This window comes from Panthera pardus, unplaced genomic scaffold (genome assembly GCF_024362965.1).
Source record: "Panthera pardus isolate Hobbes unplaced genomic scaffold, ASM2436296v1 HiC_scaffold_12, whole genome shotgun sequence".
In the NCBI taxonomy this organism is placed as follows: Eukaryota; Metazoa; Chordata; class Mammalia; order Carnivora; family Felidae; genus Panthera; species Panthera pardus.
Window position 1 is genome coordinate 27,940,502 of NW_026526677.1, and position 25,893 is coordinate 27,966,394.

At 41.4% G+C, this 25,893-nt stretch overlaps 1 protein-coding gene and 1 pseudogene across 2 annotated transcripts in view; one reads left to right on the top strand and one right to left on the bottom strand.

Annotated features, from left to right (window-relative positions):
* Positions 1-25,893, bottom strand: part of KIAA1549L (KIAA1549 like) — a 267,579-nt gene that overhangs the window by 194,047 nt on the left and 47,639 nt on the right. The window lies entirely within an intron of this gene.
* Positions 24,503-24,996, top strand: LOC128776159 (40S ribosomal protein S3-like; annotated as a pseudogene).

Sequence of the window (25,893 nt, forward strand, 5' to 3'; positions counted from 1 at the left end):
TTACAAAGCTGTAATTATCAAGACAGTATGGTACTGGCACAAAACAAACACTTAGATCAATGGAACAGAATAGAGAACTCAGAAATGGACCCACAAACATTTGGCCAACTAATCTTGGACAAAGAAGGAAAGAATATCCAATGGAATAAAGACAGTCTCTTCAACAAATGGTGTTGGGAAAACTGGACAGCGGCATGCAGAAGAATGAACCTGGACCACTTTCTTACACCATACATAAAAATAAACTCAAAATGGATGAAAGACCTAAACATTAAGACAGAAAGCCATCAAAATCCGAAAGGTAAAAGCAGGCAAAAATCTCTTTGACCTCGGCCACAGCAACTTCTTACTCAACAGGTCTCCAGAAGCAAGGGAAACAAAGGCAAAAATGAACTACTGGGACCTCATTAAGATAAAAAGCTTCTGCACAGTGAAGGAAACAATCAGCAAAACTAAAAGGCAACCAATGAAATCGGAGAAGACATTTGCAAATGACATATCAGATAAAGGGTTAGTATCCAAAATCTATTAAGTTATCAAACTCAACACCCAAAAAACAAATAACCAAGTGAAGAAATGTGCAAAAGACATGAATGGACACTTTTCCAAAGAAGACATCCAGATGGCAAACAGACACATGAAAAAATGCTCAACATCACTCATCATCAGGGAAATACAAATCAAAACCACATTGAGATACCACCTCATACCTGTCAGAATGGCTAAAATTAACAACTCCGGCAACAACAGATGTTGGTGAGGATGCAGAGAAAAGGGAACTCTTTTGCACTGCTTGTGGAAATGCAAACTGGTGCAGCTACTCTGGAAAACAGTGTGGAGGTGCCTCAAAAAATTAAAAATAGAACTACCCTACAATCCAGTAATTGCACTACTAGGTATTTATCCAAAGGATACAGGTGTGTTGTTTCAAAGGGACACATGTACCCCAATGTTTATAGCAGTGCTATCGACAATAGCCAAATTATGGAAAGAGCCCAAATGTCCATCAACAGATGAATGGATAAAGAAGATGTGGTATATAGGGGCACCTGGGTGGCTCAGTTGGTTAAGCATCCAACTTCAGCTCAGGTCATGATCTCACAGTTTGTGGATTCGAACCCCGCATCGGGTTCTGTGCTGACAGCTCAGAGCCTGGAGCCTGCTTCAGATTCTGTGTCTCCCTCACTTTGCCCCTTCCCCACTCATGTTCTGTCTCTCTCTGTCTGTCTCTCTCTCTCTCTCAAAAATAAATAAACATGAAAAAAGTTTAAAAAAAAGATGTGTTATATATATATACAATGGAATGCTACTCAGTGATGAAAAAGAATGAAATCTTGCCATTTGCAACAACATGGATGGAACTAGAGGATATTATGTTAAGCGAAATTAGTCAGAGAAAGACAAACGTTATATGATTTCACTCATATGTGGAATTTAAGACACAAAACAGATGAACATAGGTGAAGGGAAGCAAAAAGAATATAAAAACAGGAAGGGGAGCAAAACATAAGAGACTCTTAAATATAGAGAACAAACTAAGGGTTGCTGGAGGGGTTGTGGGTGGAGGAATGGCTAAATGGGCAAGAGGCATTAAGGAAGACACTTGCTGGGATGAACACTGGGTATTATATGTAGGGGATGAATCACTGGATTCTACTCTTGAAATCATTATTGCACTATATGCTAACTTGGATGTAAATTTATAAATAAATAAATAATAAATAAATACATAAATAAAATAAAATAAAATAAAAGACTAGACAGAGGCATTGACACCACAACCTACCACACTTACCCCAGCCTCCAGGTTCCCTGCAAAGCAGTAAGATCCACAGTTGGGAGAAGACACTCAGAGAGGGGTGAGTGGTCCTCAGAGAAGTGCCCAACAGGCTGAAGTATGGGTCAAGAGACAAAGCTGGCTCATCAACAGCCAATCACCACGGGGTTTGAGAGCAAGAAATAAATGGAACAACCTTCCTTCCACAGTGGGGGTGGCTATGATGGGCATCTCCCTTTTTGTACTGTTTCTCCCAGCTTTTGCCAACCTCCTAGATATGATAAGAAAGGCAGGACAATGAAGGGATTATCAGCGTGAGAAAACTGGTAAATGAAGACTATTTTAAAGTCTGATGGTTTGGAACTTACTATTTTTTCTTTCATTGGGATCTTGTTTTAGAAGTAGCATAGCACAATGCAAAAAACACTAGTTTCTGGAGTCAGGCAGACCGGTATCCAAATTCTAGCTATGTGATTTTGGCCAAATTACTTGACTTCTTGGCCTCAGTTTCTTCATCTGATAATGTGAGAGAATTCGAGGTGAATATATAAAATGCCTAAGATGCAGAAGGCACTCAATAAATGATAGCTCATTGCTCTTGACCTCTTGTCCCAGAAAAGCCTGAAAGAGTGGAAAGGAAGCAGGGGTTGGCTCTTTGGAGACTTGTCCAAGGAAAAGGAAGATCCTTGCTTTTGAGGTTTTCTTCAGATTGTCCAACTCAGTCCTCTAAGCTGGGGTACGTTCTGGAGAGAAACTTAGTTTACTTTTGCTAAAACGTGGCTAGTGAGTAGAGGGAGGAGAATGAGGGGATCTCACTCATAGAAGTAAGGCACTTCTGTTCTCTTCCAGACAAGAGCAGAACAACAGTTCTTCAAACAACCTTTTGGCTACAAAGCAAACAAATTAACTCAGAATGGAGAGTAAGTGGAATTTAATGATGATTATGAAGGATGATAAACTTGCCACTGTGTGCAATAAATAGAAATAATGTAGGGAGAAATGGCCATATGTTAGAGAAGCTTCAGGAAAATAAACACATTTCTTCAGGTGCCTGTGGATGCTTATAAACATATCCACGTTGATTGTTTATGTTGTCCTCTCATAAACAGTTAAAGAGCTGAGCTCTTAACACTTTACACTTTCTCTGAGGCAATTTCCACTTTCAACTTTGTAAAATCTGTTTGCTTGTGGGTCCCATATGCCCATGTAAGGCTATCAATTCCATGCCTTCTTCCTTTTTGAATCTTTGCTGAATTGCACACTGTAGGCCCTCACAGACAACTGCTGGAAAGAAACTTAGAAGCTCATCTACCTACAAGCTGAGTGTACGTGTGTGTGTGTGTGTGTGTGTGTGTGTGCACGCGTATGCACACATGCATGTGTATGTGTGTATTTAAAAGCTATATTGTTTTAGGAGCACCTGGGTAGCTCAGTCAGTTGAGCGTCCGGTGTTTGATTTTGACACAGGTCATAATCCCAGGGTCACAGGATCGAGCCCCGCATCAGGCTCTGTACTGAGCATGGAACCTGCTTAAGATTCTCTCTCTCTCCCTCTGCCACTCTTCCCAACTTGTGTACACTCTCTCTCTCTCTAATTAAAAAACAAACAAACAAACAACTATATTGTTTTATTACTACCATCAGGAGTGGCCTGCATGGGGTGGTGGGTGCACCGGCCTAGGGTTTGTGTGGGCTGTGAAGAATAAATGGAAATTAGGAGGCTGAAAGAGAATGGGATGGGTTTAGTGGCCAGGCCCTAGGGCTCCTCAGATTTGCTTGTGGGTATGCAACTGTGGTCAGAGGGGATGGTCAGGAGATAACACCTCAAAAGCACCAGCCAAAAGGCACGTTGGAAGACACTGCCCATGCAAAATTGGTCTTAGTAGCTTCACATGCCCAATTATCAATAACAGAGAGTTACAGAAAAATGTTGTTTCTGGTCCTTCTTGATAGGAACTGCGAGTTGTGAGGTGGGAACAACTGTTTCCTCTTTGGCAGCCTGACCCTGCCTCGGAAAACCCCAGTGGTCTCGCTTGGTTGGCTCTGCCTTGCCCCGCTAACCTTCTCCAGCAACTTTTAGTTAATAAATGAGAATCCTCTTCTGACATTTGAAGCCATCACTCAATCTGCCATTGCTGACTTTGAAAAATGAGCTCTGAAGAAGAAAAAGAGTGAGGAATCAAAATCTATTTTGCAAAAAAGAATGCCTAGAAATTACATATTATAGTTGAAAAGCAAATTTTCCAAAAAGTTTCTTGGTTTTAAACTCACTATAAAATAATAATACATGTCCATTACTGACAGGGAAATGAAAAGTAGAAGGAAGACAAAATACCCACAGTCCCACTGTCCACAGACAATTACTGTTACCTTTTTATTCCAATTTAAGATCAAATTTAAATTCCACTTTTTTAGTAGAACCAAAATTAATTGCCTTTCCAACATATGAAGGTTTACTCTTTGGTACTGCACATTTACGTTGCTAAGTGTGAGTAGATGTGGATTTAAAAAAAAATCAAAATGAGTTACTAAGAAAAAAGCGGGGCCCAAGGGAAATTCTTGGAGCCAAGTTGTTTCTTTCAAACTGTTTTTCAAAGGTGTTAATAGTTCCAGATTATGTAAACATGGCCACCACTGAGGAGAATTTCCTAAATACACTACCTGCAAATCTATGAAGGTTTTTCTTTTTTCCTGAAGTTCAGGGACAAGGGACACACAGAGGTGTGAAGAGGTGAAGAAAGCACCTTCAGGTGTGCCAACATTCCTGCACTGGAAAAGAGAACTGGGAAAATAATAATCTACAAAGACCTGAAGCTGGTCCTAGAGTACAGTATATACAGTATGGGATTCAACCTTCCCTTATCACAGACCTGCAACCTGCTTTACTATAAAATAACCTGAACTATGGCTCTGTCTCATACCCGTGTGACATAAAAACACCTTCAAGTTAACAGAGATGCCAACAAACACATCTCATGTCAAGTCTATTGGAAAAACTAAAATGTATTGCCACTGCAGCAAGGAATTGTATTTAAAAGATGAATGCATGCAATATTGAGGAAAAAGCTCAATAATGGGAAGGACACACAACTCTGCTCTTTGTGTTTCATATACAGCCACAGCACAAGGACACTTATCAACTAGTGAAGTTTTAAGTTCAGAAATAACTGCAAAGGATGCTTCCTCTAATGCAGAGTTTTAACTGAATTATTACATAATGGCAACTGCTGGAAGATGCTTTTCTTATCTTGCAATTATACTTTTCGTTTCACAAACTACGTAGAGAGACAAGCATCATCTAGAACTGTGGCCATACTCTCATACGTCTCCATTCCTTTGCTTACAAGATCTCCTCTGTCTTGAACGCTCAGCTCATCTACCTGGCCAGCTCAGTTCAGACAGCAAGGACTCTACAAAGTCCTCTCTAACCACCTCCTTTCCCCACTTCAGAAAGACCTGGACATTTCCTCCCAAGTTCCCACAGCATCTTCTGCACACTTCTATCACCTCACTTCACTCTTACTCAACCACATCTTTACTAAGCCCCCACGTGTGCCAAGCATTATTCTAGGCACTGGGGATACAATGACGTCAACTCAGGCAAAATTTCTGGAGTCTATATTCTTGGGGTTTATATTCTGGAGATGAACACAAGCGATAAGCATAAAATACAATATAATGCCAAGTAGTAAGTAGTGCTATGAAGAAAAAGTAAAGCAAAATATACTCAAATTGTGTGTCCACAAAATAGAAAGTGTGCATCATCTTAAGAGACTATTTGTTATACAGTCCAAATGTAATTAATAAATACTGCTTAGTCAGAGGATGGTTGGGTAGACAGATGGATGGATGCAGGGATGAATATCTTAAATACCACAAAGGTATTTCAGAAAGCAAATCCTTAAAGAATGTGACGTCATTCTCTTTCATTTGTGTAAGTACAACTGTCACAATCTGTCATGACTACTATCACATCAGTTACATGTACTGACATCATCACCACATTCTTGTCCCTGCCCTACCAGAGACTCCACTGCAAGCCAACAGATGTGTTCAAACTTCCAGGGTATGTTATGCTTATTCTGGCCTCTGTGCCTTTCTCCTTTAACTGCCTTCTGCCCAGGACACTCCCTTTCCTCAGTTCTTTTCCTTCAAAACCGAACTCAAGCTTTGCCTCCTCCTTTCCTGACAAGAAGCTCCCTGTGGCATACCTACATCACAGCACTTTCCCCATGATTATATGTGTTCCTCCCCAGCTGTCTTTGCCAGCCTCCAAGACAGTCCCCAAGGATCCCACCTCCTCCTATACACAAGCTTGTGTACAGTCCCCTCCCATACTGAATCAGGGCTGTGAGACAGATAGAATAGAGCAGAGGTGATGGTGTTTGGTTTCTGAGGCTAGGTCATAAAAGGCATTGAAGTTTCTGGTTTGGGCTCTCAGATCACTTACTCTGAGGAAAGCCAGATACCATATTGTGAGGACACTCAAGCAGTGCCCATGTGAAGAAGAACCAACTTGCCAAACATATAAGTGAGACACCTTATAAATACATCCTCCAGCCCCAGTCAAGCCTTCAGATGACTGCAATTCTGGCAAACATTTTGGCTGTAAGTTCATGAGACACCCTAAGCAGAAACAGTCAAGCTGATCCTGAATTCCTGATCCACAGAAACTGTGAGACGTAAGTCATGTCTGTCAGGGTTTTGGGCCACTGAACTGGGTAATTTGTTACAAAGGAAGGAAGAAAGAACTAATACACCAACAAACAGCTGAGTTCTTTGAAGATAGGAATTATGTCTCTGTTTAGTGCCTACAGCAGTACCTAACACAGAACAGGAGCTCCAAAAGTGTTCAGTGGATCAATGAATGTTTTAAAAAAAACCCATAAAACTGACATTTATTGAATCCTGATTATGCCTGGCACTGCCTAGGCACTTTACATGGGCACTTTTCTCATATTAGCAATGAGATGTTGAAGCACAAAGAAATTAAACAACTAGCTCAAGGTCACATAGGTGACAAGGAATAGAGCCAGGATTTGAATCCAAGAATCTGAATTCAACATATCATTCTTAACCACTGTGCTAAATTAATTTCTGATGATGAGCTACTTAGGAAGACGACCTATCTAATTCATCTGTGGATCCCTCACAGGACACACAAGACCTCAACAATAAATATGGAGTAAACGAATGAATGAATAAATGAATGAGTGTGACCAGACATTCCATTCACGCTTGATTACAAATCCTTTCAATAACTGACACAAATTATTTCTTACAGAGTCTTGATATTAACCAGCTTGTGTGTTCCTTCTGGATTCAAATCAAATTCTAAATATAAATTGAATTTCATTCTTGAAAGGCACTGTGAAATTTCACTGAACAACTGCTGTTACCCAATTTCTCTCTGATTCTCTCCCACCCACGGCCCCCACTGTTCTGCCGGCTTTGTCTCCTCCACCAGCAACCACCCCCAACACAGAGGTTTGGGGACAAAACCAAGGACACCAAGGGATGGTGCCCTCATCAGACAATAGTCCTCCTTGGTTTCCTTTCATCACCTCCACCCTTTCCTTTGCCCCCAACCCAACTGGGAACCACCAAGACATGGGGTCTGTCTCCCCAGGCTGCTCTGCTGTGGGATTCAGCACCCACTACTTATCTCTGTATCTCCAGACTTCACTCCTGGCAGGATCAGGAGTGACTCACTCTTCCATCATTTATCGTGGGTCTGCTCTGTGCCAGGCACTGTGTGAGACACATTCCTCCAGGAGTTCACAGACCAAGGAGAGTAGGAGGAGGAGAACACAGACAGCTGCAAAGCAGTGTGTGTGCATGGAAGGAAGACACCAGGTCCCAGGAGGACATTCAGGAGACGTGGGGGAACATCCCTAACTGTAAGCCTTGCCATCTACACCCTGAACTCTTATTTGGAGCAGGGCTAAGTGTTGAGAATTTCTTCTTCATGCACTGAGTAGTGTATTAATTAGTGAAATATGTTATTTGACAGGCATAATTAGTACATATTCTTTATATGCTTCCATTTCATTTCAATATCAATAGCTGCTAGAAGCAAGGGCAATTCATTTTTTAATGAATTAGTTAGAACCACTAATACGTGCATATGGCAAAACATTCAAGCAGTACAAATAGATATACAATGAGAAGTCAGTCTCCTCATCAGCCTCCAGACCTCAAGTTCCCCTCCCAGGAATAATCATTGTTACCAATTACTGGTGCCTTTTTCCAGAAATATCATGTTTTATTAATAGACACATTTTTATAAGTGAGAATACATGGTACACTCTTCTACACCTTTCCTTTTCCATGTAATGACATATCTTACAGTTCATTCTAGAAGAGCACATACATCTCTATCCTGTTAATGGCTGTATAGGATTTTGTTATAGGAATATGACGTAATGAATCAATCCTCTAAGGATGTTCAATTTAGACTGTCTCCAATGATTTGAAGCAGTTCAACGTTTTCTTTCATATTTAAAAGAACAATAAATAACCAGTATTCCATTCTATTGTGACAGTTGTAAATAAATCACAGCATTCCAAAATAAATTGATTCTGTTTATATTCCCTCCTTTTTGTTTATTTTCTGAGGTCATGTTTCACATATAAGGTCAATACTCCAGGGAGCACTGATCTTGTCTAAGTTCATATGTTACTAGAAACCCCGTAGGTACAAAACTGAGAATTTAGAAAGCTCCTTTCCAAAGTACCATGTTTTTTCCACAGCAGAAGTGCATTATGCATACATATGTGATAAGACCACTGACTTACGGCGCCTATCTATAGCTGACACCAATTCTATTTCCTCTTGAGAAATTCAGGAAATCAGTCATATCATAAACTACTTTTCCTGTTCAAGAATAGAGATGTAGGACACCTGGGTGGTTCAGTCAGTTAAGCGCCTGACTTCAGCTCAGGTCATGATCTCGCAGTTTGTGAGTTCAAGCCCCGTATCAGGCTCTGTGCTGACAGCTCAGAGCCTGGAGCCTGCTTCGGATTCTGTGTCTCCCTCTCTCTCTGCCCCTCCCCCACTCACGCTCTGTCTCTCTCTCTCTCTCTCTCTCTCTCTCAAAAATAAACATTAAACAATTTTTTAAAAAAGAATAGAGATGTAATTGAAACAGGTCATAGAGGTTAATAATCTAGGGGGTCTTATACACTCTTCAGGGTCTGTGAATAATGCTGCAGTTCAACGTAATTGGCGTTCTTTTCAATTCTATGGATTTTGTTGAAACCGCCATTCTGAGAAGAATCCATAAATTTCACCAGGCTGCCAAAAGGTACCAAAAAAGAGTGAGACTCTCTGACTACTAGTGAATTCAAGTCAATTGGGGGTGGCAAGCAAAATCAAGTACTTAAGAAATGCAGCATCTTACCCATTCACTGTTCACACCTCTGAAAATTTCCTGACATATTTCATTAGCAGGAGCTGTTTCTAAATCAGGTGAAAGAGGCTCAACAAACCATTCTCATTTACTGGGTTCTTGACTCGATATTTTCAGACATTTCTTATAAAAACAGCTTTCTCTCAAGTAGCATAGGATTCCTAAACAGACCACTAGATGATCAGAATCTCCTGCATCAATTTTATTATCAGATGTATGAATCATTTCTTTAAGAAAGAAAACATTTTTAGCTTTTCTTTTCTCTCCATGCTTCCAATTTTTAAAGGTATGGATTTATTTGAACACTTGAAAATAACTAATTATTTGTTACTCCTTGACCTTTCTATATCACTGATAAAAATGAGGCAAAATACTCTGTTAATAAAATAACATGGCTTTAAAATGAGTTTAATTGCAGAGAAGAGTTGTATGCATGCCTTATATGATTGCTCTCAGCTTGTCACTAAGCCATTTTCAATCTCACACATGCCTTAAAAAATCACGTGAGGACACCTGCTTTAGGTGGATGTAGATGCTAACTCTGAGCCCAAATTCAAGGGCTTTTCTACCATGTCGTCCTCACCACTGAATTAACCGATCACTTAATAATGAGGCGGTTTCATTCAACTAATGGTAGATTCATCTTACAACACAGGGGTGGAATGATTAAAAGATACAGGATCTTTTGCAGGATCAAGTCCCTTGCATGGGTCACTATGAATATTTTAAAAGATGATAGTATTGGGGCACCTGAGTCAGACAGCTAAGTGCCAACTCTTGATTTCAGCTCAGGTCATGATCTCACCTGAGATCTCAGCCCATGATCATGAGTTCAAGCCCCATATCGGGCTCTGTGCTGACAGCATGGAGCTTGCTTGGGATTCTCTCTCTCCCTTTCTCTCTGCCCCTCCTCTGCTTATACTGTCTCTCAAAAATAAATAAACTTAAAAAAATAAATTAAAAATATAAAAGATGATAGTATTCACCACCATTGAAATTATCTTAGGTATTTATTTACTTGTTTCCTTTCTCTACCCCACTGAACTGTAAGCTCTGTGAGAGATGGGATCTTACTGTCTTGTTCAATCACAGTGCACTGTATTGCAAACATCTAAAATACTGCCTAGCACCTTTGTTTCTGCAACTATGTGGGTGAAGAAGCCTCTTTTAAGAAGATCACTTAAAGAAAGAGATAAAATATGTTTTTTAAAAATCTAGTTTAAAACATGATTGAGGTTGCAATAAAGGGAAACAGTTGGAAGCCATAAACTAGAAAGTGTAATTTTACTGGGTAATGCAAAGCTAGCATTTGCCCCCAAGGACATCAGCTGACCCAGGAGCCTGGGTTCTTACACTGTGTTTTGGTATGTGTACCTGGGGACAAAGCCTGGGGCTTGATCATAGTGAGAGACCAGATTAAGTACTTTTTTCCAAAATGCCACAATGTTCAAATGGAAACAATCTCAGAGAATGAGGCTGTTGTTTAGAAGGAGACTTATCTATCCTGGCCTTGGTGAGGCAAAAAAAAAAGAAAAAAGAAATATCTCCTGAGAGTCCCTAACCAAAAGCCCACATTCATACAGGTGTAGGGCTAGAATTCACATGACATCTTGGCTTAGAAGTACTGAAAATGTGATTAAAGTAGCCCTTGGTTGTCATTATCCCATGGCTGGGACAAATGCAAATCCTTTCCCTCTGGAGAAAGACTCTTCAAACACAGGGCTCTAACAATTCCCATAGAAAAAGTTTCAAAGAACATGAGTGAGCTCACAATAAAAAGACAAAACATCACTAGGGGCACCTGGGTGGCTCAGTTGGTTAAGCATTCGACTTCAGCTCAGGTCATGATCTCACCACTTGTGAGTTTGAGCCCCGCATCAGGCTTTGTGCTGACAGCTCAGAGCCTGGAGCCTACTTCAGATACCGTATCTCCCTCTTTCTGTGTCCTTCTCCCGCTCACACTCTGTCTCTTTCTCTCAAAAATAAATAAATGTTGAAAACAAAAATTTTTTTAAAAAATTTAAAAATCACTAAAAATAAGAGTAAGCAAGTCACTATGAGTGACAGCTATCAAACTGGAGACATTGCAATGATCAGACACAAAATAAAAAATAATTAAGTTTAACATGTATAAAGAAATAATAGAGGGGACTAAAGACACGATGAAGTCAGTTGAGTAAGCAATTTTTTAAAAAGAGCCAAACAGAATTTCTGAAATAGAAAATATAATAATTAAAACCAAAAAAACAGGTAAGTAGCGTATTAGACACAGCCTAAAACAGGATGTATAAAACTTAAGATAGATTTGAGGAAATTACCCAGAATGCAGCACAGAAAGACTTGTTAAAATGCATTTTATTTTTTTAGAACACTTTATTCTTCACTTGTTTTCAATTTATTTATTTTGAGAGAGAGAGAGAAGGGGAGGGGCAGAGAGGGAGAAAGAATCCCAAGAAGGCCCCACACTGCCAGCGCAGAGCCCCACGCAGGGCTCAAACCCATGAACCATGAGATCATGACCTGAGCCCAAACCAAGAGCCAGTCACTCAACTGACTGAACCACCCATCCCGTTAAGATGCATTTTAAAAGCTAAGTTATATGAGGGACAAAGTAAGAAGGTTTAACATACGTCTAATCAGATTTCTGGAAAGGAGAGGGGCGTCTGGATGGCTCAGTCAGTTGAGCTTCCAACTCTTGATTTCATTTCAGGTCACAATCCTAGGTCCATGGGATCAATCCCCCTGTCAGGCTCCATGCTGAGCATGAAGCCTGCTTAGGATTCTCTCTCTCTGCCTCTGCCCCACCTCTGCTCTCTCTTTCTCTATCTCTCTCTAAAATTAAAAAAAAAATGTACAGTTCCAGAAAGGAGAAAAATAAGGAGATTGAGGTAGAAGTAATATTCAAATAAATAAGGGCTGACAATTAAAAAAAAATTTTTTTTTAGTGTTTATTTATTTTTGAGAGAGACAGAGACAGAGCATGAGGGGGGAAGGGGAAGATAGAGAGGGAGACACAGAATCCAAAGCAGGCTCCAAGCTCTGAGCTGTCAGCACAGAGCCCAATGCAGGGCTCAAACTCACCGACTCCGAGATTATGACCTGAGCCAAAGTCGGACCCTTAACCGACTGAGCCACCCAGGCGCCGCAGGGCTGACAATTTTTAAAATTAATTGAAGATATGAATCCTCAGATTGAAGACATACAGTAAATCCCAAGCCAGAATAAATGAAAAGTAATCAATATCTAGACATCAAAAATTTCAACACTTAGTGAAACTGAAGAAACCAAAATCAAGGAGAAGAGAATGACGACTGTCAGAGACAAGACAGATCATTGACAAAGACTGAGCTGACTTCTCAGCATCAAGCATGAAAGCAAAATGACATCTTCAAAGAGTTGAAAGAAAACAACTATCAATCCAGAGCAAGCAAAACTATCTTTCAAAACATTTTCAGGCCAACAAAAATGGATACAGGTAATTACTAACATATCCTCACTAAAGTAATTTTAAAAGAATGTCCAGTTTATCCCTTGAACAACATGAGAGTTTTAGGGATTCTGACCCTCCACATCATCAAAAATCTGCGTATAACTTTTGACTTCCCCAACACTTGACTACTGAGAGCCAGAAGCCTTACCAATAACAGAAACAGTCGGGTTAACCCATAGTTTGAATGTTATATGTATTACATACTGGATTCTTACAATGAAGTTAGCTAAAGAAAATGTTATTAGGGAGATCATAAGGAAGAGGAAATACACTTACAGTACTGTACTGTATTTATTGAAGAAAACCCATGTGTAAGCAGGCCTGACCAGCTCAAATCCATATTGTTCAAGGCTCAACTGGACTCAGAAAAGAGGGAAAGTGATTCAGAAGGAAGATCTGAAATGTCCGAAGGAATATTCAAACAGGTAAGTGTAAAGACTTACAGTTAGACAAGTCCTCTTTGACTCCATCTATTGAGTTTAAGACTGATCCAAACACCCACGCTAGCTAGAAAGGGGAGGCTAGCTGGGGCTTATTACTCACAGATGGGATACACTGGACGAGACTAACCATGAATTTGCTCAACTAAGAGATGTTGGACATAACTCGTTCTTTCATTTTCACGCAAGCCATAACTGCTGTAATTTCTACAACCCCACAATATAAGAGAATTCTCCATGCAAATGAAATCAAACTCTTCAGGGCAGAGCAAAATTCAAATTTTGAAAGGAATGGTTATTTCACCAAACTGTGAGAGATTATTATTATTATTATTAGGCCCTTTTTTGTTCAGTAATTTCCACCTTCTCTCTGGGACTCGTTCCTTCACAAATGAAGGACACGTGATGATTTGCAAACTAAGTCACGAAGATTTCCCTTCTCAGGATTAGGGTCCACTTCAGATAGTAGGGAAAGAAACTGGAAGAGTCAGAAATGTAGCCAGTTCGGAGAGAAAGACTGTGTGGAGATTCTTTTTTTGATTTTTTTAAATCACTAACTGACCAGAACATGTTCAGAAATGACCAAAGTTACCAGCATATGACAGATCTGATGGGCCTATGCAAAATAAGAACACCATTTCTAAGAGCCCCAAGGTTACGTCTTAAGGCATCTTCAAATCCCTGCACTTTGATCACACGGATGCCGAAAGGGGCAAAGGCAATAGAAGAACACTTCTCACCCCGGAAATGGTGCTTTCAGGAGCTACAGCAAAGTGATGAGTGCTGTCCTTCTAAAAGTGGCAGTTCACACACCTGGGTCTCTGAGCGGTGTTTCTGGAACTGAATCCAGATAAGGTAAGGAGACAAGATAAGATGGGATAAGAACCAGGAATGGGACCTAAGTCTGTGCCTAAACTGGCAGCCAGCTTGACTGTTGCCAGTTTAGTGAAGCCAATGGAATCAGTAAACCATCAGCTTCACTGACTTTCCCCCAGAAATGAACAGGAATTTGACTCAAATTATACTATCTCTGCTGAAATAATGCAGCTCCTGCTAAAATGACCCATTTTAGGGGCACCTGGGTGGCTCAGTCGGTTGAGCATCCAACTTCGGCTCAGGTCATGATCTTGCAGTTCGTGGGTTCGAGCCCCGCATCAGGGTCTGTGCTGACAGCTCAGACCCCGGACCCTGCTTCAGATTCTGTGTCTCCCTCTCTCTCTGCCCCTCCCCCACTCACGCTTTGTCTCACTCTGTTTCTCAAAAATAAATAAATGTAAAATTTAAAAAAATTTAATAAAATGACCCATTTTTTTTTTAGTTTCTTAATGTTTATTTATATTTGAGAGAGAGAGAGAGAGAGAGAGAGAGAAAGTGTGCACGAGTGGGGGAGGGGCAGAGAGAGACAGAGACAGAATCCAAAGCGGGCTGCAGGCTCTGAACTATCAGCACAGCGCCTCCATGGGGCTTGAACTCACAAGCTGTGAGATCATGACCTGAGCCGAAGTCGAATGCTTAACTGAGTGAGCCATCCAGGTGCCCGATAAAATGATCCATTTTAGATAAAGAAGATGTGGTATCTGTGTGTCTGTGTGTGTGTGTATTGTGTGTGTATATACATACACACACACAATGGAATATTACTCAGCCCAAAAAAAGAATGAGAGCTTGTCATTTGCAATGACATGGATGGAATTAGAGTGTATTATACTAAGTGAAATAAGTCAGTCAGAGAAAGACAAATACCATATGATTTCACTCATATGTGGAATTTAAGAAACAAAACAGATGAGCATAGGGGAACTAAAAAAAAGAGAGGGAAGCAAACCATAAGAGATTCTTACCTGTAGAGAACAAACCACAGATTGATGGAGGGAGGTGGGCAGGGGATGAGTAAACGGGTAATGGGCATTAAGGAGGGCACTTGTGATGGGCGCTGGGTGTTGTACATAAGTGATAAATCACTGAATTCTACTCCTGAAACCAATATTACACTATATGTTAACTAACTAGAATTTAAAGAAAAAATTGGGGGGAAAATGATCCATGTGAACCAAATCTCTGCCCCCTCCCCCCAAAAAAACCATTAAAAAAGGAAAAAAGATGTACACAGTTTGACATCAACAGTTAGCCAAAGATGGGAAAGCAGGGACAGCACAGGGCTGAAAAGGGGTAAGCAGGTGGTAATGGGCCAGCCAGGCAGGCTGGGTTCAGACAAGGAATCCACAAGGCAAAGTAGGAACCAGGCCAGAGGCCACTTTATCCAGTTTGGGCATATACAGCGAAGGTAGGGGACAGGTGTGCTGTAATCCAGTCAGATCTGGTCACTACAGGTACAGGAGTAAGGTGGGAAAGAGCCAGGCAGGGTGAAGGTCTTTACAACAAGCGGCTCAAGGCTGGCAAATGCAGGCCTGACTATCGGAGGTGGGGGAGGGGGGCTGTAAGTTATCTATCAAGGGCTTATTATGTGGCATGCACCGACAAGCACTTCTCATCCTTACAACCCTCCTGTGAGGTACACAGTCCTGTTTTACAAAGCAGGAAAGGTTCAGAGGTGACACGATGTGTCTCTTTGGGAAGTAGCAGGGTCACGATTCAAACCCAGCACTGTCTGGTTTCAATGACAGCAGTTGCTATGACCCCTCACGTCCCGGTCCAGGGCTCTTCAGTCTCCTTCAGAGCTGCATCCCAGTGATCATGCTGCTTGAATAAACACCCTTTTGTCTTCCATCATCTTCTCTTAACTCATTTATTCCTTTTTAATCTTGGCTAAGAGGAGGTAAAAGCCTTTTTTCCATTCATACCCACAGAAGACCATCACCCAAGAGTAAATCCACTTTGTCAAGCTAATCCATTTTTTAAATAATGTGTATATATGAGAGTGCTCTAAAAAGTCTGAAGTGCTTTAGAAATGGAAGGTAGAGTTATTTTAAAAATTACCATACTCATCCATACAGCCCAACTCATCTGAGAATCTTCTAGGACTGAAATACTATGGTCACAAATTATAATGCTGATAAGGTGAGACAGCTAGAATTACTGCCCAGAGTGCTTAAGTCAACAATTCAAGTGTAGAACTGGAAGTTAACTTTTTTCCTTTCGTAAGCGAAATGTCCATTATGCAGAGGATACCTCATGCTGGAGCTGAAGGACTCCAGGGGGCTGGGCCAAGTGTCAGGAGACGGGGTTCAAATCCCAGCTCTGCCTCTAACTGGGTGGCTGAGGCATGACACTGGACCCCTCTGCTTCCCTTCTCTCCCACCCTTCCTCCCCCATCTCAGGCGCCTCCTCTGCAAGGTGGTTTGCTGTACCAATTAAGAGTGAGGATTTGGGGGGAGCCAGATTGCCTGCATTTTTGTTCTGTCTCCATGATTACCAGTTGTAACGCTAGACAATTACCCAACCATTCTCTACATCCGTGTCCTCATCTCTACAGAGGATAACAACAGTACCTACCTGTGACATTTAATTTTATGTGTCAACTTGACTGGACCACAGAGTGCCCAGATATCTGACTAAACATTATTCTGGATGTTCTTGTGAGTGTGGTCCTGGATGAGACTACCATTTGACTCACTAGACAGAATAAAGCAGATTGCCCTCCCCAAGGTGGGTGGGCCTCACCCTCTCTGCTGAAGGCTTGAATAAAATAAAAGGCTCAGTAAGAAGGAATTCACTCTCTCTGCCTGACTGTATCCGATCTGGGACACTAGTCTCTTGCCTTCAAACTCAGACTTGGATTGGACCTAAAACCATTAGCTCTCCTGTGTCTCCAGCTTGCCGACTGCAGATCTTGGACTTTTCAGTCTCCATAAGCATATGAGCCACTTCCTTATAATAAATCTCTAGATATGCAAGCGCCTGGGTGGCTAAGTCAGTTAAGCGTCTGACTCTTGATTTCAGTTCAGTTCATGATCCCAGGGTCGTGGGATCAAGTTCTGTGTCGGGCTCTGTGTTGAGCCTGGAGCCTGCTTAAGATTCTCTCTTCCTCTGCCCCTCTCCCCAGCTCATGCTCTCTTCCTCTAAAATAAAATAATAACAATAATAATAATCTCTAGATATCAATATAGGTATAGGTACATATATATACATATGCATCCTATTGGTCCTGCTTGCCTCTGGAGAGCCCAGACTACAAGACCTCAGAATTACTTAGAATTAAATTAGACAACACTCTTCGGACAAAACCCAGCACATCACACGACCTCAATAAATATTATAATTGACCACTAGACATTTAACATCCCAGTCCTATGAGTCTAATTAAAAGAACCATAAAATGTGTAGAAGCAAAACAATTTTTAAAAAAACTACAGAACTATAAAAATTTAGGTCACTTCACCTGCAACCACGAGTCTCTTCATTTTCCTTTCTGGAGTATGTTTGTGATTTACAGAGACACTGTAACTATGGTGACATCTATAAAAAAACTACAAAAAAAAACAAACAAACAAAAAAAAAAAACCCTGATGCCAGGATCTAAATTACATCCCCATTTGCTTCCTCACCTAAAGGGGTTTTACTACCTCTTTCCAAAGCAAATGTCTGTCCTATCCCTATTCAGGTGGCCTTTGAATCTGCTGAACTTAATTAGAGCAAGTCAAGACGCTACTCCTCAGACATTAGCACTCAGAGTTAATTAGCCAGATATAACACAATTCTTCTTGCCGGGCAAATCAGAGAGCACCCTGGAAAAGCCAAAAGGAAAGGGAACAACATTCTGTGCTGAAGAAAGCAGGCTGAAATACACAAGTCTTAGGCTTTTCCCCAATTTCCAGAAATAACATTGCCCTTCTTTTGACCACTTCTAGGAAATAAAATATCAAACCACCATTTACATTGTAGGCTGACCATCATTCCTTCCATCTTTTCAAAATCAAAAGATGACACGGACAGTTCATCAGAACAACTTTCTTCTGAGAATGCCGATCACACAAGCTACTTTATCATACATTATGGTGGCTTTCAAATGAAAAGCCCAAATGGGATCTCTTTTTTGAAATTTATTTAACCACAAACTATTCAGACTAACTGCAGACTCTTTCCAAGAATACCCATATTATTGTTCGTAAGCTAAGATCATGGAAATAGGAGGGAAAGTGCTTTGATTTCCATTCAGGACATATTCAAACATGTTTTCAAAGAAAATTCATTGAAGCTGAACCCTAATTACAAGTCACCATGAGGTTGTGAAGGAGCTTTCCCCGGTGCTACTTCAAAGGTTCATCCAACAAATATTAATTGGCCACCTCTTATGTGCGCAGCATGGTGCAAGTGTTTGGGTCTACAATGGCAAACAAAACAGAGCCGCTGCCTTCTCAGAGCTGCTTCTGACAGGGTCAAGGTAAGCCTGGTCCTAGAACAGGACAGAGGCCGCCTAAGCAAACCTACAGGATGCTGACATCCCAAAGGGCCCAGTGGAGGTCATCTGGGGCATTCAGACAAAAGCAGAGAAAGGGCAGGCTTGAACTGTTTCAACAGCTCTAGGAGAAACCACTTCTAAGTTACACCACACTTGGCTTATAAACATGAAACTATGCAGAAATACTCAAATGTAACACCACTTTTTAAAACCAAAGAAAAAATCATTGGCCAGATCTTACCTAAATGAGTTATCCAAGCATACCCTCAGGATAAGGTCAGGCCTTTTGGATGTACATTTTTCCTGCATGCTGAAATGCTTTATTAGTCAAGGGGAAAAGACTCAGGTTACATAACATTCACCACCCCCATCACCCCAAATATGATTGACAAATAAAATACAAATGAAAGCCTATTCCAGCACTTCCCAAAAATATTTTGTGAAAAACAGGCCCTATGGGTTTAAAAAAAAAAAGAGGTAAAGGAATATTGCAAAAATATCTTTAGAGATTTATAATGGACATTTACATATTACAAAATAGGAAAAGCCCCAAGTATCCATGTTTTTATGTCAGGCATAGTTGTAAACAATGGGACTAAAGCAGTAAACAAACAACCAAACAAACAAACAAAATCCCTGTTTTTGCGGGGTTGATATTCCAACAGGGGAAACCAAGCAATATATAAGTACTAAGGGAAAAAATAAAGCAGAGGAAGGGAGATCAGAAGAGGGAAGATGATGTTGCTATTTTATATAAGATGATCAGCAGAGACTTCACTGGCGAAAGACATTTGGACAGAAATAGGAAGGGAGAAAGCCCTGTGGCTTTCAGGAGGAAGAGCATTCCAGGCAGATAAAGCAATATGTGCAAAGGCCCTGAGGCAGGAGTGTGTTTGGCAGGACTCTGGCACGGCAAAGATGCCAGCAGTGGCTGAAGTGGTATGAGCAAGGTGGAGAGTGATAGGAAACAAGATGGAAGAGGAAGCCAAGGCTAAATCCTACAGAGATTTTGGCTCAAACTTGAAGTAAAACGAGATGCAACTGGAGGCTTCAGAGCAGAGCTGTAATGTGAGATCTGACTCACAATTTAACAGGATCTCTCTGGCTGCTGTGTTTCACACAGTCTAGATCATGGCAGAGGGAGGGAGAGAAACTAGGAGGCCAATTTGTAGGGTACTTCAAAATTCCAGCTAACAAATGATGGTGGTTTAGAACAGAGTGACTGCAGTGGAGGTTGTGAGACATGATCAGAGTCTGGATATGTTGTGGAGGGAGAACCAGGTGGAGGTAGAGCCAGGGGGAGGAGGTAAAAGAGAGGTCAAGGACAGCTCCGAGATTGATGGCCTGAACAACTGGAAGGATGGGGTCATCCAGGGAAGTGGAGATAAAAAGACAGGAGGTGTGAAAGCTGAGGCAAGAGGAAGTTTACGGCCGGAGGTAATGAAGATGAGAAGGAACCAGCAAAGAACACTGAGAAGAACTAAGAAAGAATGGTTGTTATCTGGGAAGCCAAGTGAAGAAAGCACATCAGGAAGGAAGGAGTGATCGACCCCCCCTTAAATGTTGCTGTAAGGACAAGAAAATGAGGCCTGAGAATGGACCGCTGGGTTTGACAAAGAGGGAAGCCTTTGGCAACCTTGATAAGAGTCACTCTGTGGGATGATAAGGACTAAAGCAAAGCTGATTAAAGTGGATTCAAGTTAGAATGGGAAACTCCACAACAACGACAAATAACCCAATGAAAAAAAGGGCAAAGGACTTGAATAGACATTTCTCCAAAGATACAGAAATGGCCAACAAGCACATGAAAAGATGTTCATTAGCCATTAGGGAAATGGGAATCAAAACCATAATGAGATACTGCTTCATATCTACTAGGGTGGCTATGTGGGGGCGGCGGGGGGGGGGGGGGGGAGGGGAGCAGGAAGTATCAAATATGGATGAGGAGGTAAGGCAACTGAAACACCTGTGCATTGTAATGTAAGATGGTCCAGCCACTTGGCCCAAACCACCAAATACTTCAGTGGCTACTCAAAAAGTGAGACGTAGAATTACCATGTGACCCAGAAATTCCACTCCTAGGGATATGCCCAAAAGCACAGAAAACAGATACTCAAACAAATACTTGTACATGGATGTGCATAGCAGCACTACTCACAATAGCCAAAAGGTAAAAACAACCCAAATGTCCATCAATTAATGAGCAGATAAACAAAATGTGCCATATACATACAATGGGATACTACTACACAATAAAAGGTAATAGAATTCTGATGCATGCCACAACATGGATGAACGCTGAAAACATCATGTAAATGAAATGAGGTCAACATTTTGTATGACTCCATTTTATAAAGTATATAAAAGAAGTAAATCTGTAGAGACAGAAAATAGATTGGTGGTTGCCAGAGGCTAGCGGGAGGGGAGAATAGAGGATGACTGTGTAACAAGTAAGGGGGGGTACTTTGGGGATGAGGAAAAGGCTTTGGAACCAGATGAAGGCAGTAGTTACACAGCAATGTGAATGTACTAAATGCTACTGACTTGTACATCTTAACATATTAAAATGGTTTTATGTTAAGTGAATTTCACCTCAATTTTTAAAAAGAGCAATAATGGGAAGAAAGGAATTGGAGACAGTCGGTAAGAAAACTCTTCCAAGGAGGTTTGCAGAAAAGGGGAACAGAGGCACAGAGCAGCAGCTGAAGGGGGATGTGTGGTCAAGGTGGGGGCTCTTCTAAAACGGAAGATAGAGGACATGCCCATCTGCAACTGGAGAGAGGGGACCGGAGGCAGAATTGCTGGCAGGAGGTCCTCAGTCTCATGCACAAGAATCAAAGATGCCTCATCCTTAACAGGAGAGGAGGCAGGATACGGGCAGCTTGGTCGAGGAAGCAGTGGAGGCTTGCAGAAATTCTCTTGGGCTAGTTTTTTCTTAGGAGATGTGGGGACGTTAGGAGTGGGGAGAAGGTGTGAAGCAGTTCTCCCAGAGAGTGGGTGGGCAACTAGACTAAGGCAATAGGGAAGCAGTGTTGGGCAGCTTGAACAGCCCACTCAAGGTTAATGGTAGCAAACTGATGAGACTAGTAAGCCCGGTTGTGTGGTTTTTTCCAACTGTATTCAGTTGCCTGGGTAAAGGTGGAGAGCTATTTAATTTATTTATCCCTAAGTTCCCCCGAAGATATCTGACCATAGAAACCTATTAACAGCCCCCAAAGAGTCTACATACAATTCTACTCTACGATTAGATAGATAATGGAGGATAGAAAAATACCAGTACCTCTTTCTAACCAGCAATAGATAGATAAATGATAAGGGAGGGGCCAGGTCTGGAGGCCCACAGGGGAACACAGGCATTAGACTGGCCAGGAGGGCACCCATTAAGAGGGAGTAAGAGGGAGAACAAAATGGCACAGCTGTCAGAGTCTGAGCTTTGGAGTCAGATTTCCACTCCAGCTTAGTGATATTGGGCAAATGAATCTCTGTGAGATGTATCATAAAATGGGGGAACTATCAACTGCCTTTCAAGGATGTTATGAGGATTAATGATGATAAGCACTTAGCACTCAAGTTTCTAGCATATAACGGGCATCCAATCTAAGGAGGGAACTGTCATTATTAACCAGTCAGATCTGCCAGATCAACCAGATATGAAAGATGATGCAACCAAAACACTGTCAACCCAGGTGCCCAACCACCTGTGCACTAGGATGGTCTCTGGGGAATCTCAAAGAGTTGACATGACTCCCTGTCAATCTACAGTGAGGAACTTCACCAGTCAAGATGCAACCTGCCTGCTTTAGCTCAAGAGTAAGTTGGTGTTTCTAGCTCTCAAGTTAATGTGCAAAAATGAAGCACCCTCCACTTCCTATAAAACAGTACATTTTGCAAAAGCTGCCATGCATCCCAGTATCGTGTGTTTAATGTTTGAGGTAATTTTAGACTTACAGAAAATTACAAAAACAGTACAGAGTTCAGTACCCTTCAGCCAGCTTCTTCCAATGTTAACATCTTACATAACCATAATACAACTGCCAAAATCAGGAAAATAACTCTGATAAATTACTATTAACTACTTGACAGACCTTATTTGAATGCTGCCAGCTTTGCCTCTGATGTTCTTTTTCTCATGCAGGATCCAATCCTGGATCCCACATTGGATTTAGTTCTCAAGTCTTTGCTAGCATCTGCCCACCTGTGACAGTTCCTCTCTGTCTTTGTCTTTCACAGCCTTGACATCTGCCAAGAGAACTGGTCAAGTATTTTACAAAATGTCCCTCGATTTGGGTTTGTCTGATGTTTTCTCATGATAGAGTCAGATTGTGCATTTTGAGTAAGAATCCTCCTGATGGGATGTTTTGCCCTTCTTGGTGCATCAAAAGGGGGCACATCACAGGGGCGCCTGGGTGGTTCAGTCGATTAAGGGTCCAACTTCGGCTCAGGTCATGATCTCACAGTTTGTGGGTTCGAGCCCTGTATCAGGTTCTGTGCTGACAGCTTGGAGCCCGGAGCCGGCCTCCGATTCTTTGTCACCCTCTCCTCTCTCTGCCCTCTCCTACTCATGCTCTCTCTCTCTCAAAAATAAATAAACATTTAAAAAGGGGAGGCACATCACAAAAGAGTCTCTACATCTCAGTCCTGGTGCACTCTAAGGTGGTGTTTGCTGGGCTTCTGCACCCATATCATATTTGATGCAGTGTAAAATAGAATCCCAGCCTTTCTCCTGGTCATAATGGAAAAAACTAGATATTTCCATTCACATCCCAAGAGCTGCACACCAATAAATGTAATTGTGCTCAGCACTCAAAGGGTTTACTTTTATTTCTTTCTTTTGATTATACTGCAGGCTATTTTAACCCCAAATATGTTTAAAAGAGGAAAGAGAGAATTTTAGTGACACCCCCAGCCCATGGCACTGACTCAGCCATACCCAGAATCCCTTCTCAACCTAAGTGCCCCCAAGTCCCACATGAGAACTCAGGTATCAAAAGAAACAAGAACAAAAATCATCAACCCCATGATGAGTACCATGTTCAAGTCTCTTTACATACATCATCTCTGTTTCTCAGAACTTTGAGGATATATGTTATGAGCTACATTTGAGGAAATGAGGAAAGCTCAGAGAATTTAACTAGTTTGACTCCTATCAAACCTAATATAGTAGAGCATGACCTCTAGACCACCTGATGCTCAGCCTCCTGACATGGCACCTGCTGAAATATTTAGCCTGACCAGTGTGGGAGGAACGTATCTTTCCTAGGCTCAGCCCCACAAATGCTAACAAAATGTATAATCCAGTCATAATGACAACTACTCTTTATATGGTGTGATCCTTCCCTGGATATTCTCTTTTTTAATTTCATAACAGCTATAAGATATGTTTGTAATCCATTTCACAGAGGTCAGAAAGAGCAAATAACATGTCCAATGTCCAATATCCAAAACCAAAACCCTAACCTAAGTCTGGCCATGCCTCTAATTTATAGGAAATATGCCACAAAGATACGATCAGCATAATCCAAACTGATAAATTCCATAAGAAAACAACCTGGTTTTTTCCCCTTGCACTTTTATATGATAGAGAGAAGTGAGAGAGAACCCATAAATTAAAAGATACATAAAAGACACTTTTATAAATATCAGATGTGGAGCTTGTTTGGATCCTATTTCAAACAAAGTGTAAAAAGAAAAAGAAAATTTATGACATTGGATTCTATTGATATTAAGAATTATTGATTTGTTCAGACATGATAATGACATTTTAGTTCTGTTTTTAAAAGGCCCTTATCTGCTTTCCTTTTGGTGGCACACAGTGGCAAGATGGTGGTGCAAATCTCCAACGAAGAGGCAGTGTGTCACTGATGGCATCTTCAAAGCTGAACTGAATGAGCTTCTCACTTGGGAACTGACTCAAGATGGCTACTCTGGAGTTGAGGTCTGAATTACACCAACCAGGACAGAAATCATTATCCCGGCCACCAGGACATAGAATGTCCTTGGTGAGATGGGCCAGCAGACCCGGGAATTGACTGCTGTGGTTCAGAAGAGATTTGGCTCCCCTGAGGGCAGTGTAGGGCTTCATGCTGAAAAGGTGGCCACAGAAGGTCTGTGTGCTATTGCCCAGGCAGAGTCTCTGGGTTACACACTCCTAGGAGGCCTTCCTGTGTGGAGGGCCTGCTAGGGTGTGCTATGGGTCATCATGGAGAGTGGGGCCAAAGGCTGCAAAGTCATGGAGTCTGGGAAACTCTGAGGACAGAGGGCTAAATCCATGAAGTTTGTGGGTGGCCTGATGATTCACAGAGGGGACCCGTGAACTGCTCAGACAGAGTGTGCTGGGCATGAAAGTGAAGATCATGCTTCCCTGGAACCCAAGTGGCAAGAATGGTGCTAAGAAGCCCCTGCCTGATCAGGTGAGCACTGTGGACCCCAAAGACAGGGTACTTCCCACCACCCCCATCAAAACAGAAGGGTGGGAAGTCAGAGCACCTGCCACGCCACACCCAGTACCCACAGCATAACAGGGTCTCCTTGGCAGCTGGATCTGGAGTCTGGATATTGCTCTATAAGGACTTTTCATAAAATCTTTGAAAAAGAAAAAAAAATCATAAAAATTAACAAAGGGTCCTTATCTTTTTAGAGATTCATATTGAAATATCTATGAATGAAAGAACATGACATCTTGCATTCTATTAAAAATTATATTGGGGGGAAGAGTAGACGCTGTTACCATTGAAACAAATTGGCCATAAGTTAACAGCCACTGAAGCTGAGTGATGGGTAAATGGGGGGGGGGGGGGTTCACTATACTACTTTCTACATTTTTGTGTATATTTGAAATTCTCCCTAATAAAATCTTACAAAAGAAAAAAAAATGCCCAAGATCACACATATTGCAAATGAAGGGCAGAGTCAGGACCTGAACTCAGGAGATCCAAGTCCAAACACTGACTTCCTCTCATCCCTACTGTACCTAGATATCTCTCCTATGCATTTATCCTATTTCAAAGCTTCTGTCTCAAAAGGAAATGCCACAACAAATCATTCTTAGAAGCCCAGAGTTTCTTCAATGAAAGCTGCAATACAACATATAAAATACAGCTGTCAGAGAAACAAGTATTAGTGGGAAGATCCCGTGATACACCATGGTGATTCAGAAACTTTCAAAACCTACACTTCCTTTGCTGTGCATACAGAGCAAATCAGAGAATGAGCCAACCAAGAGAACTAAGAGTCCCCTAATTGAGAAATGTATAAAATAGGCTTTCAGAACCAAGAAGAGCTGTTTGTAATAAACACAGAAAAAGTTCTCTTATGATCTAAGTAATAATGCATATTTAACACTTTAAAAAGTGCTCTCAGGGGAACCTGGGTGGCTCAGTCGATTGAGGGTCTGACTTCAGCGCAGGTCATGATCT